The following is a 17,189-nucleotide window of genomic DNA, read 5'->3' on the forward strand; positions in this document are numbered from 1 at the left end:
TTACTTAGGAAGGAAGCGGGCACACTTGGAAATGCCTTCCACATTTGTGTTTTAATCAATGCTGGATTGTAAAATCATCTTGATAATCCCTTGAATATCCATGCAGGGAAATTGTTTCATGATAATTCCACCTGAAATCCTTTCCTGCGCTCAGACTTCCAAGGCTTCCACCGAAAACGTCCCGAGGGCCCAAGGCCAGGAACCTGGGGCATCCCCACCACTCCTGGGCCAAGGCTTTTGTGAGTTCTTTTTACTTATTTATTTATATTTTATTTTTTTATAAATTTATTTTTTATTGGTGTTCAATTTGCCAACATATAGAATAACACCCTGTGCTCATCCCATCAAGTGCCCCCCTCAGTGCCCGTCACCCAGTCACCCCCACCCCCCGCCCTCCTCCCCTTCCACCACCCCTAGTTCGTTTCCCAGAGTTAGGAGTCTTTTTAAGAACGATGCAGCAGCAACCTTAGAGAGAGCTTGGCTTCAGGAGCGCAGAAAACCCCAAACAAACAAAAGAGAGCCGCTCTCCGGATTTGGAAGACAGAAGGGTTCAGAGCCTGACCCGGTGTTCCGTCTTAGGAAGACAACAGGAGGCAGGGCCCCTAGCACTCTCACAATAGGTGAGATGATGTTATCTGGGAATCGCTTCCCCTGGCTTGAGTTACAGGAGGGAAAACATGGGCTCAGAGCTTGAAGAAGTGAAGAAAAAGAAAAAAAAGAGAAAAAACCCCAAAAACAAACAACCACCCCCTCCAAACCCCAAAATGAAACCGCAGAGATTGTACAGAACAAGAGAGCAAGCAAAACAGGGGATGAACTGCCAAAGAAAGTGGAATTTCCATCCCTGGAGCTATTCTGGGCCAGAGGAGGGACCTCTTTATTACAGGTTGTTTAGAGTAATGAACGTGATCCCACCGCGGTGCATGGGAACCGGCTCCATGACCCCGGCGACGTTCCTCCTCCTAGTCAGCAGCTCCATAATTATTGACCCAGGTGGCCAAGGTTCGTCTCGGAGGACAGAGAGTCCGTTTTCAACGGACTTGCGAGGGCTCGGTTGCCAGCAGTGCTTTGTCATTGACTGGATCACGTTCAAGTCGTTTTGTTCTGCAGCAACTCCGATGGGGAGGCCGCTGGGCCGTGGGGTGAGCATTTGCCAGGGCCTGGGGGGCTCCAACCGTTCTGGCCAACTTGCGCTCCCAGTGGCCTCGTGCACGTTTAGGGAAGGTTCCAGAAGTCTTCTGGAGAACCCTGGGGCTCCCGGGAGAAAGGGAGGCTGCAAATACCCTCCCTTCCATGGGGCCTCCTAAGGCCGGTTGAGGGAGTTTCTCCCCGAGGACTGTTGAGCAGAATCTACCTCCATCCTGTTTTCAATCACTTAGATGGGAGTTTGAAATGATGCTGGCTCTCTGGTCTACGTTTTTGCTGTGTTTTCTCACGGGGATGTCTCACTATAAAAAAAAAAAAGAAAAAAGAAAAAAGAAAAAAAGATAAAGAAAGAAAAGAAAAAAGAAATTGAAGGAGGTTCCCAGTTGGTTTTTAAGACTCCATGTCTCCCTTTGTCTCCCAGTCACAGGGAGACCTTTTATATATATATATAAATATATATAAATATATTTTGGAGTTCAATTTGCCAACATAGAGAATAACACCCAGTGCTCATCCCGTCAAGTGCCTCCCTCAGTGCCTGTCACCCAGTCACCCCCACCCCCCACCCACCTCCCTTTCCACCATCCCTTGTTCGCTTCCCAGAGTTAGGAGTCTCTCAAGTTCTAGGGAGACCATTCTAAAAGGAGGTTCAGGAAATCAGTTTGAACGTTTCACCATACACATTACGTTATGCATTGTGCAATATGCATTGTACAATAAATATGTTGTGATGATAATTTAATAAAAGAAAAGCATTGGCCCTGATTTTCTTAAGGCTTCACTAGCTTGAACGGATAAGTGACCCCACGTTACTGAGTCAACCACACATCCCTGGCTCTTTCCCCAGGTACATAATCCATGATACGGAGGGCCCCAAGAAGCAGAGCTCCCTCTGGTCATCCCCAAAAGGTTCCTGAATGACCTCTCACAAATAGTCACAGATAGTCCTGTCTGCCTCTTCCCCAGGAAGCCACACAATTGATGGACATCTCTGCTGCCAGGACCCACAGGGAGTGAGAGAATGGATTCTCTGGCCAGAGTGCCTGTTCCATATGGTTCCAAAGTGGCAAGGCCAGGGGCCCCAGCAGTGCTGTGTTCCTCTTAATGCTCTGCATGTTGAAGACACAAGTTCAAATCCTGCCAAAACATGAGAAGGCCTCTCTCCCTTTGACCTGGCTCCCAACCCCATCTCTACATTTCTGTAAGTGAGACTCAGACACCAGCTACTCAGCTTGGACAAGGCATTGATGCCCAGGAGCCATAAAGCCTGCTTGTTGTCCTCTCCACCCAAGAAGCAAGAATAAAACATCCTACTGTGTTGGGTTCCCAGGGGCTCCATACACAATCAGATATAGCTAGTGGGGTCCGAATTCAGCTGTGGTTCTTGCTGGCATTTCCCAACTCCAAGATCATCACACTTTTTCTTAAGTTATGCCCTTTGCTTCAGTAATTCCTTCTGAGTCACTTTTTTTTTTTTCAAAGGCAGTGATTAAATACAGAAAAGCTATTATTTTGCACAGGATGTGTTTTGAAGCATCATTTACAGGAGTGAGGAAGCAGAAATTGCCAAATGTTCTATCATTAAAGAATGGTCAGTAAATTATGGACAGTCCCCCTGAAAGGAATAGTGCATAGCCAATAGAAATTATGCTTACGGAGGCTTCGTAGCAACAAGGATAATGTTTGTAAGATTAAGGTGAAAAAAAAAAACAATCAGAACGCAACGTTTTGTATTTAAATTATTTAAATGGTATACGATAAAATAGTAAGTGTGCACAAAAAGTCAGAAAGGATATAGAAATAAGCCTTTACCCCCAATTTGCTTTTGGTAGTAGAATGCTGGGTGGTTTAAAAAGTGTTTTGTTCTACTGTTCCAAGTGTATCAAATTTCACCAAATGAGGGTAGCTCTCAAATTAATGAGAAAATACTCAATAAGGAAAAGAAGGACACCAGGGTGGCTCAGTCGGTTAAGTGTCTGACTCTTGGTTTCGGCTCAGGTCATGACCTCAGGGTTGTGAGCTTGAACTCCCACATCAGGTTTGCATTGGGTGTGGAGCCTGCTTGAGATTCTCCTTCTCCCCCTCCCTTGGCCCCTTCCCCCCTGCACACTCTCTTTCTCTCAAATAAAGAAATACATCTTTTTAAAAAAGATGAAGAAACAGAAAAGAAGCCCCCCACCCCATCCCCATCTCCATCCAGGTGAAAACAAGGTGGGGATCAGCTGGGGACACACGAGGTTCCCCCCCCACTGGGCACCGGGCCTTCCGCTCCCTCCTAAGTCAGCATGGCAGGGTCTAAACGCCACACCAGCAGATTTGTGTTCAGAAATGGGGTCCCCCTGTCAACTCCACGAGTATTTATTGAGCACCTATCAGACGTCCAGCATTATCTCACTGAAAAAAGACAGAAAATGGACATAAATGAAGGCCCGTTTAGGAAGCCTTTAGCATCCAGAACTAATTACTGTCTCTGGGCTATGTCTCTACTCTGTGCTCACCCCGGGACCCTGGGGCTGGGTCGTGCCAAGCCTGGTACTGACCGATTTGTCAGTGCTCCTTCTGAGGCTCAGCCAGCAGGGCAGGCTCCAGGGGGACAGAGGAAGAGGGGTGTGCTTCTTCCTCAGTGCTCCTTCCTCTGGCTCCCCATTTCTGTCAGCTTCCCCAAACCTCACTGCCTCCCCTCGGCAGCTGCAGGTGCTTTCTGAGGCAGTGGCTCAATCAAGTTTACAATTTTCGCAACACTTGCAGAACTAGCCTCATGGTGCCCCCTTAGGCGCACATATTTTGCCTGGTGCTTCCTTCTCAGAGGTCTGGGCCCCACCCCACCTGTCCCTTTTGGAAACTTCCAAATGTCTATCATCTAACCCCTTCCCTATGCTCCACTCACCCCCGGGGGTGGTTATCACCTTCTGCAGTAGCTACCTCTGTGATCTTTGTCTTAAAAGATTTTATTATTGAAGAGAGAGAGACAGAGAGACAGAGACAGAGACAGAACCAGCAGGGGTAGGAGAGAGAGTGAGGGAGAGAATCTTAAACAGGCTCCAAGCTGTGATCATGACCAGAGCTGAAATCAAAAGTCAAGACACTTAACCGGCTGAGCCCCCCAGGTGCCCCTACCTCTGTGATGTCATAAAGTTGTCCTTAATTTTAAGCCTTTCAGATACTTAATTGATGACTTTATTATTTTATTAACAATTCTTTTACAATAAGTCAGCTGTTCAAAGAGCTTCTGTGTCCTGCCGGTACCTGAAGGGGAAAGTCACTTGGATGGGATTGTAAATTCCCAACAGCAAATACCCCTAAACCCTCAGAACCACACTCTCTCCTGCTTCACAGAAAAAATGGACACGTTCAGCTGAGAATTTCCCCTCTCCTCACTCTCCACACATGCAAATATACTCACACCTGCTCTCTGTGCTCACCTCTCCTGTTTAAGGCCATATCCTATGTGCCTGCTCCCCACCCCTTCCCCCTCCCGGCCTCTCAGGAACCCCGCCCCCATTAATCAACAGTCCATCTCCTCCAACACAGTCGACATTTCTCAAATGGGTCCTTCCTATTGACTCCTAAATCTGCTCAACCCTCACAGAACATAAAGAACCTTCCCTTGATCTTCAATCCCCCTGTCCAGAGACCATACTCATGACCTCAATCACCAACTTCTTGAACTTAATTCATTTCTATTTCCTCCATTTATACTTGTTCCTTATTTCCTCCAATCTGGCTTCTGGTCCCACTAGTCTCCTTTGCTAACGTCACCCATGATCGTTAGGGTCGTAATCCAATGGATATCTTCTCTTCAGCCCTCATTATATAGGACCCCTGGGTTGCACTTACACTGTCACACACCTTCTCTCTTTGGAAGTAGATGCTGAGGCAGATCCTGCCCATTGCTCCTTTGTCCTCTGGGAGGGCACAGTTCTCTAGTTTTCTTCCTGCCTCTCCAACTACGCTTCTCACTGCAGAGCCCCCTCCTCTCCCAGAATATGAAATGCTGACATCGCGTAGGCCTCAGCCCTGGGTCTTCTCCCTTCTCACCGCTGCTTGGATCATCTCATCAATCACCACCACAGGCCGAGTGTTTGCATGCTTCCATCTTTGGCTCAGGAGTTCCCTCTGAATTCTGAGCCCGTATATACCCGCCGCTCCTTGATCTCTGCACTTGATGTCTCCCACGGGCTTCTAACTCAACAGGAATAAAAAAAAAAAAAAAAAACAACAACCCTCATGCTCTTTCCCCTAAAGCAGATAATCTTCCAGGGTCCCCTATCTTAGCCCCAAATACAATCTTCCATCTGTGGTACAACCCCAAACCCAAGAGTCACCTTCTATGCTCCTCTTTGTTTCTACTTCTGATATGCCCAAACGTGTCCATTTTACTGTACACATATTTCTTGAAAACATCCCCATTTTTGCCATACCACCGTATACTTTATCTGCTGCAGTGGCCTCCAAACTGATCTCCCCTTTCCACTTTTCCTTCTCCGAGGGCGTTCTCTGTACTATAGCCAGGGCAGTCATCTTACAACAATTTGAGCATGTCACCCCTCTACTTAGAACATGTCAGTGGCTTCTTCTTGCTCTTAGAAAAGCCTGAAGTCCTTTCTGAGGGACCCAAGGCATTGGCCACCCACCAGTCTGGCCCAACACCCTTCTCTTACCCATTTTCTGCTCTCTGGCTACCTGAGCTTCTCGTGCTCCCTCTTGTTCCAGGACCTTTGCATACGCTAGTCTTGTTGTCTGCAGCATGTATTCATTCTCCATACCTCAGTGTGATGGCCATTTCTGAGGGAGGCCTTCTCTGAATTCCCTTTCACTGCCCCAGTCTTGGTAAAGGCCCTTTTGCATAGCACAACGTACCTCTCCTTGGAAGCCCTTATACGGTTGTGATTTTACATTTACTCATGTGATTGGCTGGCTGATGTTGGTCATTCCACTGGTTGCAGCTTCTGGCAGATTGGACTTGAACTCTCAGGGTCTGGTCCAGGATCTGGCTTCTTTTCACAATAGATGAGTGTTTGTTGAATGAATCCATGAGTTTGGACTGGAGGCTGCTGATCTCAGGACACTGCTCTCTCAATGCCTTTATGCCATGGGATATTTCCATGTTTTTGAATGGAAAGCATTGCACGAATGTTAAGGCATGCACTTTCAAACTAAAAGACTAAAAAGGTTAAACCACTACAGGCCAAAAAGGGAAATCCATGGTAGGAGTTAATATTTTCCTAATCTAAAACCAAAAGAAATTTCTCTTAGTTCATTTGGTCATCAGAAATGTATTTTCAGACAGGGAGAAGGCAGATATGTGCTTTATATATTATCTAAAGCAGAAAAGTTAGATGTGTTGTGGTAATGGAAGTGAAAACCTTCTAGTGAGAAACACAACTTTAGTAAAATTGCCTCCCTGAGTCTAGGAGAGACAACTGACCAATAATTTATTGAGCATCTACTGTTTTATTTTTATTTATTTATTTTAAAGATTTTATTTATTTATTCATGAGAGACAGAGAGAGAGAGGCAGACACAGGCAGAGGGAGAAGCAGGCTTCTCGCAGGGAGACGCATGTGGGACTCGATCCTGGACCCCGGGATCACTCCTTGAGCTGAAGGCAGACACTCAACCGTTTGGCCACCCAGGCACCCCAAGCATCTACTATATTAGGGTTGAATAAACTAAGCCTTGCGGGATTTAACTTGCCTAAAATGATACAGCTAGTATGAGGCAGGGACTAGTTTCAAACCTCTTTCTGCCTGATGCTAAAAATTTAGCATATTAATCACCATGAGGAAATTCCAGTTAATGTTTACTATCTGAATTAATCAGTGTTCCAGTCATCTATGGTTGTATAATAAATTACCCCCAAATTAGAGATTTTAAACAGCAACCATTTTATTTTTTTAAATTTTTTTTAATTTTTATTTTTTCAGCAACCATTTTATTATGGTCATGATTTGGTGGGTTAGGCCCCAATGGAGATGGCTCATCTCTGCTCAGAATGCCTCCAGTGGTTCAAGATAACCGTAGGCCTCACTGGGATCATATGCCGGGAACCCTGGTTCTGGCTCTTGGCTGGGTTCCTTGGTTCTTCTCTGTGTCAAAGCTTTTGGCCCGGAGTGTCCTCTTTTCACTTACATGTCTGGCTCTGGGCTGGGGTTGCTGGAAGACCTGAGGCTAGCTATGCACCTTGCTTTCTATATGCGACCTTTCCGCACAGCTTGCCTGGGCATCCTCATGGCATGGTGGTCTCAGGGGAGGTTGATCATATATGGCAGCCAGCTCCCTTCAGAGTGAGCACTGCAAGAGACAGGAAGTAGAAGCTGACCGTTACATAAGGCCTGGGAACTTGCACAATATCACTTCTTTGTTGTCAAAGCAGTCACAGAGACCAGCTAGATTCAAGGGGGGGGACACAGACCCCACTTCCCAATGGGAGGAGTATTAAAAAATGTGGCCACTTCCGTTCTTTAGAATCAGATAAATCAGCATTACTCTCTAATTGTTTTGGAATTTTATATATGTTTATATTGTATTATATATATTATATTATATATTATATCCATATTTACCCTACATATATACCCCAAACATGTATATATATTTACCCTAGACTCCACTTCTACTCATGTCTCTCATGAACAAATAAATAAAAAAATCTTAAAAAAAAAAACTTAGAAATGTCCACTGTGATCACAGCAGGCCATCAGGGTAGAAGGTAATGTCAACTGAATGATAAAGGTAGCATTATTCTGTCATTTATGAACCTTGATAGCTAAGCCATGACTCCCAGCTGAACAAGCACTGACATGGGCTATTTATTACTCAGGGTTTCTCTCTCCTCTGTTTTCATGATTTCTTCTCTCACGCTTACATTTAAAAAAAAATACTGAATTTTTAAGATTGTTTTCACTTTACTCCTCAAAATATCATTGTTCTGTCTTATAGTTTTATAAGCCCTTTTCTGGATTTTTACAAAATTAACCTTTTTATTTTGAGGTAATTATAGATTCAAACAGAGGTGCAAAAAATAACACAGATTTCTTATACCCTTTACCTTGTTTCTCCCGAAGACAACATTTTGTAAAACTATAGTACAGTATCACAAACACGAAATTGCCATTGATAAAGTCAAGATATAGGACATTTCTATCACCACAAGGATCCCTCACACTGGCCTTTTATAACCATATCCACTTCCCTGTCATTCTCCTTAACCCATGGCAACCTCTGATCTGTTCTCCATTTTTGTAATTTTGCCACCCAAGAATGTAACATAAATGGAAAGCTGTATGTATGTAATCTTTGGGGACTGGATTTTTTTATTCAGCCCGATTCTCTAAAGATTCATTCAGATAGCTATATAAATTTATTTTTTATTGGTGTTCAATTTGCCAGCATATAGAATAACACCCAGTGCTCATCCCGTCAAGTGCCTACCTCATCAGATAGCTATATATTTTAGGGGTTCCTTCCCCTTTATTTCTGAATAATACCCTGTAGTATGGATGGACCAGAGTTCCATCATTCACTTTTTGAGGAACATCTGGTTTGTTTCTGGTTTGGGCTATTGCAAATTAAGCTGCTATAAACATGAACTTAGTTTTCATTTCTCTAAGATAAACACCCAGGAGCACAATTGCTGAGTACTACAGTAATTGCATGTTTAACTTTTTAAGAAACTGATAGTTTCTCAGAGTGGCTATACCATTTTACATTTTCAATAGTAATACACAGACAACCTAGCTTTTTCTACATCATCTCCAGCATTTGGTGTTGTTACTCTTTTGATTTTAATTCCTATTTGGATAGGTATTTGCGGTTTTAGTTTGAATTTCCCTAATGGTTAATGATGTTGAACATCTTTTCACGTACTTTTTTGGCATCTGTATATGCTTTTCAGTGAAGTGTTTATATCTTTTACCCATTTTTAAATTAGATTGATTGCTCTCCCACTGTTGAGTTTTGAGAGTGTGTTGTATATTCTGGATACTAGTACTTTGTCAGGTATGTGGTTTGCAAATATTTTCTCCCACTCTGCAGCTTGTCTGTTGATCCTCTTAATGGGGTCACTTACATAGCAAAATTTTAAACTTTTATGATGTGCAATTTATCAAAATTTCTCTTATGGTATGTGATTTTTGTTATCAACTCTAACTCTTTTGACTAGCCCTAGTTTCTGAAGATTTTCTCTATTTTATTCTTGGAAGTTTTAATTATGCGTTTTACTTTTAAGTTAGTGATCTATTTTGAGTTAATTCTTAACGTATGAGACTTAGGTCAAGATTGATTTTCCCCACTCTGGATGACCAATTGCTCCAGCATCATTTGTTGAAAAGGCTATCTTTTACCCATTGAATTGTTTTCGCAAGGCATCTGTTGTGTATATTTGTGTGGGTTTATTTTTGGGCTTTCTATTCTGTTCTCCTGATCTGTGGGTCTAGTTCTCTGCCACTGCCACACAGACTTGATGGCTGTAGATTACTATACAACAAACCTTGAAAACAGGTACTTTGATCCTTCCTATTATTTTTTCTTTTTCAATTTTTTTGAACTACCGAAGTCCCTTTGTCCCTAAATTTTAGAATTATCTTGCATATATCTACAAAGAATTGCTGAAATTTGGATGTGAATTATGCTAAACCTGCCCATAAATTTGCATGGAATTGGCATTCTTGCTATTGTGTGTCTTCCGATCTAGGAATAAAGTATGTCTCTTTGTTTATTTAGACCTTACTTGGTTTCTTGCATCAGTATTGTATAGTTTTCAGCTTACAAGTCCTGTACATATTTTGTCAGATTTACACTTACTTTAAAAATACACTTATCTTTTGAAACAGTAATAAATAAATAAATGGTATTGTATTTTTAACTTGGTGGTGTATTCACTGTTAGTGTGTAGAAATACGGTTGATTTTTCCATATTTATCTTGTATCCTATAACTTTACTGAACTCATTTATTTAGTCCTGAGAGGTTTTTGTTTTGTTTTTTATTTTTTGTGGTTTTGTTTTGTTTTGGCTTTGCTTGTTTTAGAGTTCCTGGAATTTTTTTTACAGAGATCATCATATCATCCATAAATAGAGGTAGTTTTATTTCTTTCCTTCCAATCTGTAGGCCTTTCATTTTTTCCTCTTGTCTTATTGCACCAGTTAGAAATTCCAATACTGTGTTGTGTAAGAGTAGTGAGAGTGGAGTCCTTACCTTGTTCCTGATCTTAGGGGGAAAACATTCAGTCTTTTACCATTACACCTAATGTTAGCTGTAGGTTTTTGGTAGATGCTGTTTATCAAATTGGGAAAATTTCTTTTATTCTTATTTTTATGAGAGGTTTTCTTTTAATCATAAGTGGGTGTTGAATTTTGTCAAATGCTTTTTCCACATCGATTGACGTGGCCAAGTGAGTTTTCTTCTTTAGCCTGTCATTATGGTGGATTACATTGATTGATTTTCAAATACTGAACCAGGCTTGCATCCCTAAAATAAGCTCCATTTGGGAATGGTGAATTCTACATGCCAATATTTTGTTAAGGACTTTTGTATCTCTACTTTTAAGGAATATTGGTCTATAGTTTTCTCTTTTTGGTACTGTCTTTATTTGGTTTCGGTTTCAAGGTAATATAAAATTATAAAATAAATTGGGAAATGTTCCCTTTTCTTCTATTATTTAGAACAGATTGTATAGAATTCATGGTAATTTGGAATTTTTGGTAGAATTCCCCAGTAAAACCATCTGGGCCTGGGGATTTCTTTTGGGGACATTTTAAAATTATGAACTCAATATTCTTAATACTTATAGGGATATTTAAATTATCTATTTTGGGCCACCTGAGTGGCACAGTCAGTTAAGCATCCAACTTTTGATTTTGGCTCAGCTTGTGATCTCAGGGTCGTGAGATCAAGCCCTGTATTAGGCTCCATGCTGGGTGTGGAACTTGCTTAATATTCTCTCTCTCCCTCTCTTTCTGCCTCTCCTTCCTGCTCTCTCTCTCTCCTTCTCTAAAAAAATAAAAACTAAATTATCTATTTCATATTGGTTAGTTGTAGTAGAATTCTTTTTTTTTTTTAAAGATTTTATTAACTTATTCATGAGAGACACAGAAAGAGAGGCAGAGACATAGGCAGAGGGAGAAGCAGACTCCCTGTGAGAAGCCTGATGCAGGATTTGATCCCAGGACCCCAGGATCACAACCTGAGCCAAAGGCAGACGCTCAATCACTGAGCCACCCAGGGCCCAGTATTCTTTTTTCCCCCAAGTAATTGGTACATTTCATCTAAATTGTTAAATTTATGTCTATAGAGTTTTTCAATGTATTGCCTTATTATTTTTTTGATTTTTTAGAATCTATAGACATACTCCATGTTTCCTTCCTAATATTGGTCATTTGTGTCTCTTCTCTCTTTTTCAGTCTTGCTTGCTAGAGGTATGTCAATTTTATTTATTTTTAAACAACCAGGTCTTAGTTTCATTAGTTTTCTCCATTATTTTTCTGTTTTCAGTTTCATTTACTTATGCTTTTGTCTTTATTCTTTGCTTTCTTTCAGTTTATTTTTTCTCGGTCCTTGAGGTGGGAGCTTAGATTATTGATTTGAAACTTTTCTGTTTCCTCGGGCTCCCGGTGCATGGAGCCTGCTTCTCCCTCTGCCTGTGTCTCTGCCTCTCTCTCTGTCTCTCACTGTGTGCCTATCATAAATAAAATAAAATAAAAATTAAAAAAAAAAATAAATAAATAAAATGGGGATCCCTGGGTGGCGCAGTGGTTTAGCGCCTGCCTTTGGCCCAGGGCGCGATCTCGGAGACCCGGGATCGAATCCCACGTCGGGCTCCCGGTGCATGGAGCCTGCTTCTCCCTCTGCCTGTGTCTCTGCCTCTCTCTCTGTCTCTCACTGTGTGCCTATCATAAATAAAATAAAATAAAAATTAAAAAAAAATAAATAAATGAAACTTTTCTGTTTCCTAACATTTAGTACTATAAAATTCCATCTCAAGATGACTTCATCTTGATATGCCATATTTTAATTTTTTATCTAGTTTTTATTTCATTTTTTTGCCCTATGAGTTAAATAGAAGTTTTTTGTTGTTTGGTTTCTCAGTATTTCGAGATTTTTCTCTGATCTATCATGGATTTCTAGTTTGGTTCATTATGGTCACAGAACACACCATTTGTTTGACTCAAATTCTTTTATTTATTTTTTTTAAGATTTTAAAAAATTTGTTTATTCATGAGAGACACACAGAGAGAGAAAGAGAGAGAGAGAGAGAGAGAGAGAGGCAGAGACACAGGCAGAGGGAGAAACAGGCTCCATGCAGGTAGCCCGACGTGGGACTCGATTCCGGGTCTCTGGGGTCACGCCCTGGGCCAAAGGCGGTGCTAAACTGCTGAGCCACCCAGGCTGCCCGTCTCAAATTCTTTTAAATTTGTTGAGGTTTGTTTGGGACCCAGGATATGGCCTATCATGGTGTATGTTCCATGGGCACTTGAAAAGAATGGGTATTCTGCTATTGTTGGGTGGAATGTTTTCTAAATATTGATTAGATCCTAATGATTGATAAGGTTATTGAGTTCTTGGATAGCCATGCTGATTTTTTGCCATTTTTTTATTAATCATTTTTTTCTAATTTTTAAAATCCTATATATATATGTGCACACAAATACACACACATATATTTTAGAGTTGGGGGAGGGGTAGAGGGAGAGAGAGAAAGAATCCCAACCAATCTCCATGCCCATTATGGAACCCAATGTGGGGCTCAGTCTTACAACCCTGAGATCATGATCTGAGGTGAAATCAAGAGTCAGTTGCTTAGCCAACTGAGCCACACAGGCACCCCTGTTTTATCAGTAATTGACAAAGATGCTTATATCCATGTATAATTATGGATTTATCTGTCTCATTTTTCTGTTATATCAGTTTTCCTTGATATATTTTATTGCTCTGTCTTGTGATGCATACATGTTTAGCATTGCTATATCTTTTTTGCGGATTAACCTTTTCAGCATTACTTAATGTTTGTCTTTGTCATTGGTAACATTTTTACTCTGAAGTCTCGCTTTTTTTGTGATTAATATTTGCATGATATATCTTTTTCCGTCTCTTTATTTTCACCTTGTCTTTCTTTTTTAATTTGAAGTGAGTTTCTTTAAGAAAAAAATGAAGTGAGTTTCTTGTAGACAGACTATACTTAGATCATGTTTTTAAATCCACTTTGCCATTCTCTATGTTTTAATTGATGTATTTAAATCATTTACACTTAGATTATTATCGACATCTTTGTTAGGTTTTAAGTTTGTCACTTTCTTTTTTTGCTTGTGATCTGTTTTTTATTTCTCTGCTTTATTTTTCTTGACTTCCTGTGACTCACTTAAGCATTTTTTAGAATTCAATTTTGATTTATTTATGGTGTTTTGAATGTATCTCTTTTAGAGATTTTAAATCGTTGTTCCAGGTGTTACATTATATATACATAACATATCAGTCTACTGGTATCATCATTTTACCACTTCGAGTGAAGTTTTCTTTCTTGCTAGACTATCCTTTCATTGACCTTTGGCTAGAGAGAGCAGGCTTTTTGTTGCACTCTTTGGTCTGTGTTTGTTGGCATTTCCAGGTTACCAGCTTCTCCAGCACCTCGTCTGGGATATATGAAGCAAAAAGAAAACTCAGGGGACTCATCACTATGCTGTTCTTCACATCCTGTGATCCCCAATGCATCTGCCTTCTTCTGCCAGTCATTCAGAGTTGCCTTATGCTTGTTTTATGTATAATATCCAAGATTTTTTGCTGTATTTAGAGGGAAGGATAGGGAAAAATACCTCTACTTCATTTTCCCAGAAACTGAAGTTCTCACTAATCTTTATTTATTTATTTTAAAGATTTTTATTTATTTATTCATGAGAGACACATAGAGAGAGGCAGAGACACAGGCAGAGGGAGAAGCAGGCTCCAGGCAGGGAGCCTGACGTGGGACTCGATCCTGGGACTCCAGGATCACACCCTGGGATGTAGGCAGTGCTACACTGCTGAGTCACCCAGGCTGCCCCACTAATATTTATTTTTAAAGAAAATACATATTTCGTATAAAAACAATAATTTCAAAAGTGTAGATTGAAGAGTAGATAAACAAAGCAAACTTAGGTGTAAAACCTAGAGATAAGTATTCAACAAGTTCTTTTAAAGAAATCTTCAATCATTAAGACTATCTAAAATCCTCACTGAATAAAAATGATGCTCCCTTATATTTAGTTCTTTATACACTTCTCGTACTTTCTTATCTTTTATCTTATTTGATCCTGCTGGGAACCCTATAAAGGGGGATAAGGCAAATACTATTATCTCAGTTTTATAGAAAAGGAAATGGTACTATAAAAATCAGAAAAAAAAAACAGCTGTATACCCACCAAAGCTGTATACAAAACAATTGGCATATTTGTTTCCCTCTATGAAATAAATAATTATCTTCTATAGAAAATTATGTGAACTAATCTTTTCGGAAGGCTTTCTTCCCTATCATCTAAAAGGAGAATATTTTACCTGCTATAATGTTTCCTGGTTCCAACTGCGAGAAGACTTATTTGGAATCAATGAGAGAATGGGAATTTACTACTTCTCCACCCCCATCAAAAATCCCGCACCATAACTCCTCCAACTCATGAATCATCTTTTGAAAGTCTTGAGTTATATTCTGAATCCTCATCTGGACCCAAGCTGGAGAAATGGCATCTTCTTTGAATTTCAGATTCCTTCTGTGCAATGGAGGACAAATCCTGCAGTGTTTCTTCTACCTGCCTTTGTATGTGCCACACTCTGAAACACTGAACCATTTTGAGGAACATATAATGATGAAAAGAGATGGTACTCACTCTGACCCTGAATTACAGACAAAGTACACTGTTGCTGAATTTTTCTTGGGCACCCAGGAATCTTACATGATGGAAACATGTTTTAGACTGAATCTCTACCATCTGCCTTCATAGTTCTTTCCACAAGAGGCAGGAAGCATAGAGGAAGTGGTCATGGAGTGTTCTCTTGGGGATACAGCCTAAGGAATTTCTCTGTTTAATCTGATTGCTGTGCGTAGATTTAAGAGATTCAAATATAGAATCATTTGAAGAGGAGAGTGAAATAGAACAATACAACAAAATGTAAGATAGCTTTTATAAAATCCTAATAAGAGAGAAAGTGTTTGAGAGTAAGGAATTGAGAGCTGGCCAAAGGATGCCCTGAGTTTACTGAGATACTCAATAATGGTTCACTAATAGATCCATGGAGTTTTGATGAGGAGAAACCACTTATCCATATAGGTCAGGGTCTGGCTCTTCCTGTTTACTGTTAGGAATTATTTTATGCCTATTACCTCTATCTGGGGCAATCTCTGGGAGCAAGAAGACTCACTCTTTGTCCTCAGGGAGCTTCTTATCTGGCTGAGGAGACCAGCCCTAGAAGTAAGAAGATGAGGAGGTGCTAAGCGAATGGTACAGGCTTGTAACTGCTTTTTATTTTTTGGACAGGGTTGGTCCTGGAAAGTAAGGTCAAGATTTAGAAGGGGAAGGGATTTCAGCCAAAAAGAGGAAAAAGGAAAGGCCCAAGGGTGGGTCTCTGCCTCTTCTTGAGGGCAATGAGTAGACATGCCTTCAGGACCTCTGCCAAAGTGTGTTTATAAAGGGACATGGTGGGAAAAGGGGCCCAAGAGGTAGGACAGGTGAGACCAGGACTTTCTTTGGCCATGAAGGAGAGCTCATAAAGGTCAGTGGGGGAAAGAGTGACACGCGGAAGGAAACACATTAGGAAGATGGAGCCAGTGGTGGAGCACAAGATGGATTGCAAAGGAGAAACCTGGGTAAAGTGGTGACAGGTCATTTATTTAGAAAGAAATGTTCTTTTTTTGTTTAAACAACAAACCTCCACAAGGGAATAATTAATTTGCATCCCCTTGATCTGTTTACAATTGATATGGTCAAGTAAATGTCCAAAATCCAAACCCAGCCAAGTTCAAGTTTTGTCAACCCTGGGGATTCCCTTAATACAATCATAAAGCCATTATTTAACATCCTCTGAACATCCTCTGAGTCCCTGTGCTAAATTATGCTCTTGCATCCAATTTATGGTGCAGAACTGAAACTATCATTTTTTTTACTACAAAAAAATATAAATATCTCATAATTCAAGTGCTACATTTACTTAAAACTATAACATTTTGCTGCATGTGTATGTTCGGTGCATTAGCTACCTGCCCTTAAGGGAGAAAAGGAAACAATTCAAATGGTTAAAAACAAACCAAAAAGCCCAACTGCAGTCTACACAAGATGACAAAGAGGTTGGTGGGTTTTGTCTCAGGATTCAGAACTAGGAACGCCTTTTGAAACCAGATGTTGCAAATCTTTCACTTCAGAGGTCAAGCTATGAAGACCAGAGGGGTTTTGGGGCCTGCCACCTGCCTGGTTGGTGGCCAGGCAGGACTGTGCTGGATCCACCCCACAATTCTACCTTCTGATGCTCCCTGGAGTGAGGGCTCTCATCTCTGGCTGTCCTGGTCTTTGCTGGGTCCATCAGACCACAGGTTTAAGCATCAGTGTTTTGGTCTGGGGTCCAATGGATAGTATCTAAGATCAACTCCAGAGTGAGATCCATGAGGAGTCTATTCCCAAAACTCTAGCTCAAGTGTATTTGATCTTTCTGGCTCTCAGTTGTTTCTTCTGTATAGTGGAGGAAAATCCAATTCACTTACTTTACAGAGCATGGTTAGGATCAAAGGAGATTGTGTATGTGAACTTGCTTGAAGAATAGTTAACTCATGATATGAATATTCCCTTATTAGCTAGTTTATCCTTCAATCAATTATAGATAGGTTTGATATAAAAAATTCAAAGAATTTTTATCCAATTTCTTTGGGAGAAAAAAGCCCTCCAAATTGTGGATTGGTTTGATACAAGCTGTTGGGTAACAGTAACACTTTTCAGGCACTTGGTTAAGTGTTAGTATTCATGTGGAAAACTTTGATCAGACTTACACTGGCTCACAGGGTATTAGAAGACCATGACAATTATTCTA

The sequence above is a fragment of the Canis aureus genome, chromosome 29 (assembly GCF_053574225.1).
Source record: "Canis aureus isolate CA01 chromosome 29, VMU_Caureus_v.1.0, whole genome shotgun sequence".
Classification (NCBI taxonomy): Eukaryota; Metazoa; Chordata; class Mammalia; order Carnivora; family Canidae; genus Canis; species Canis aureus.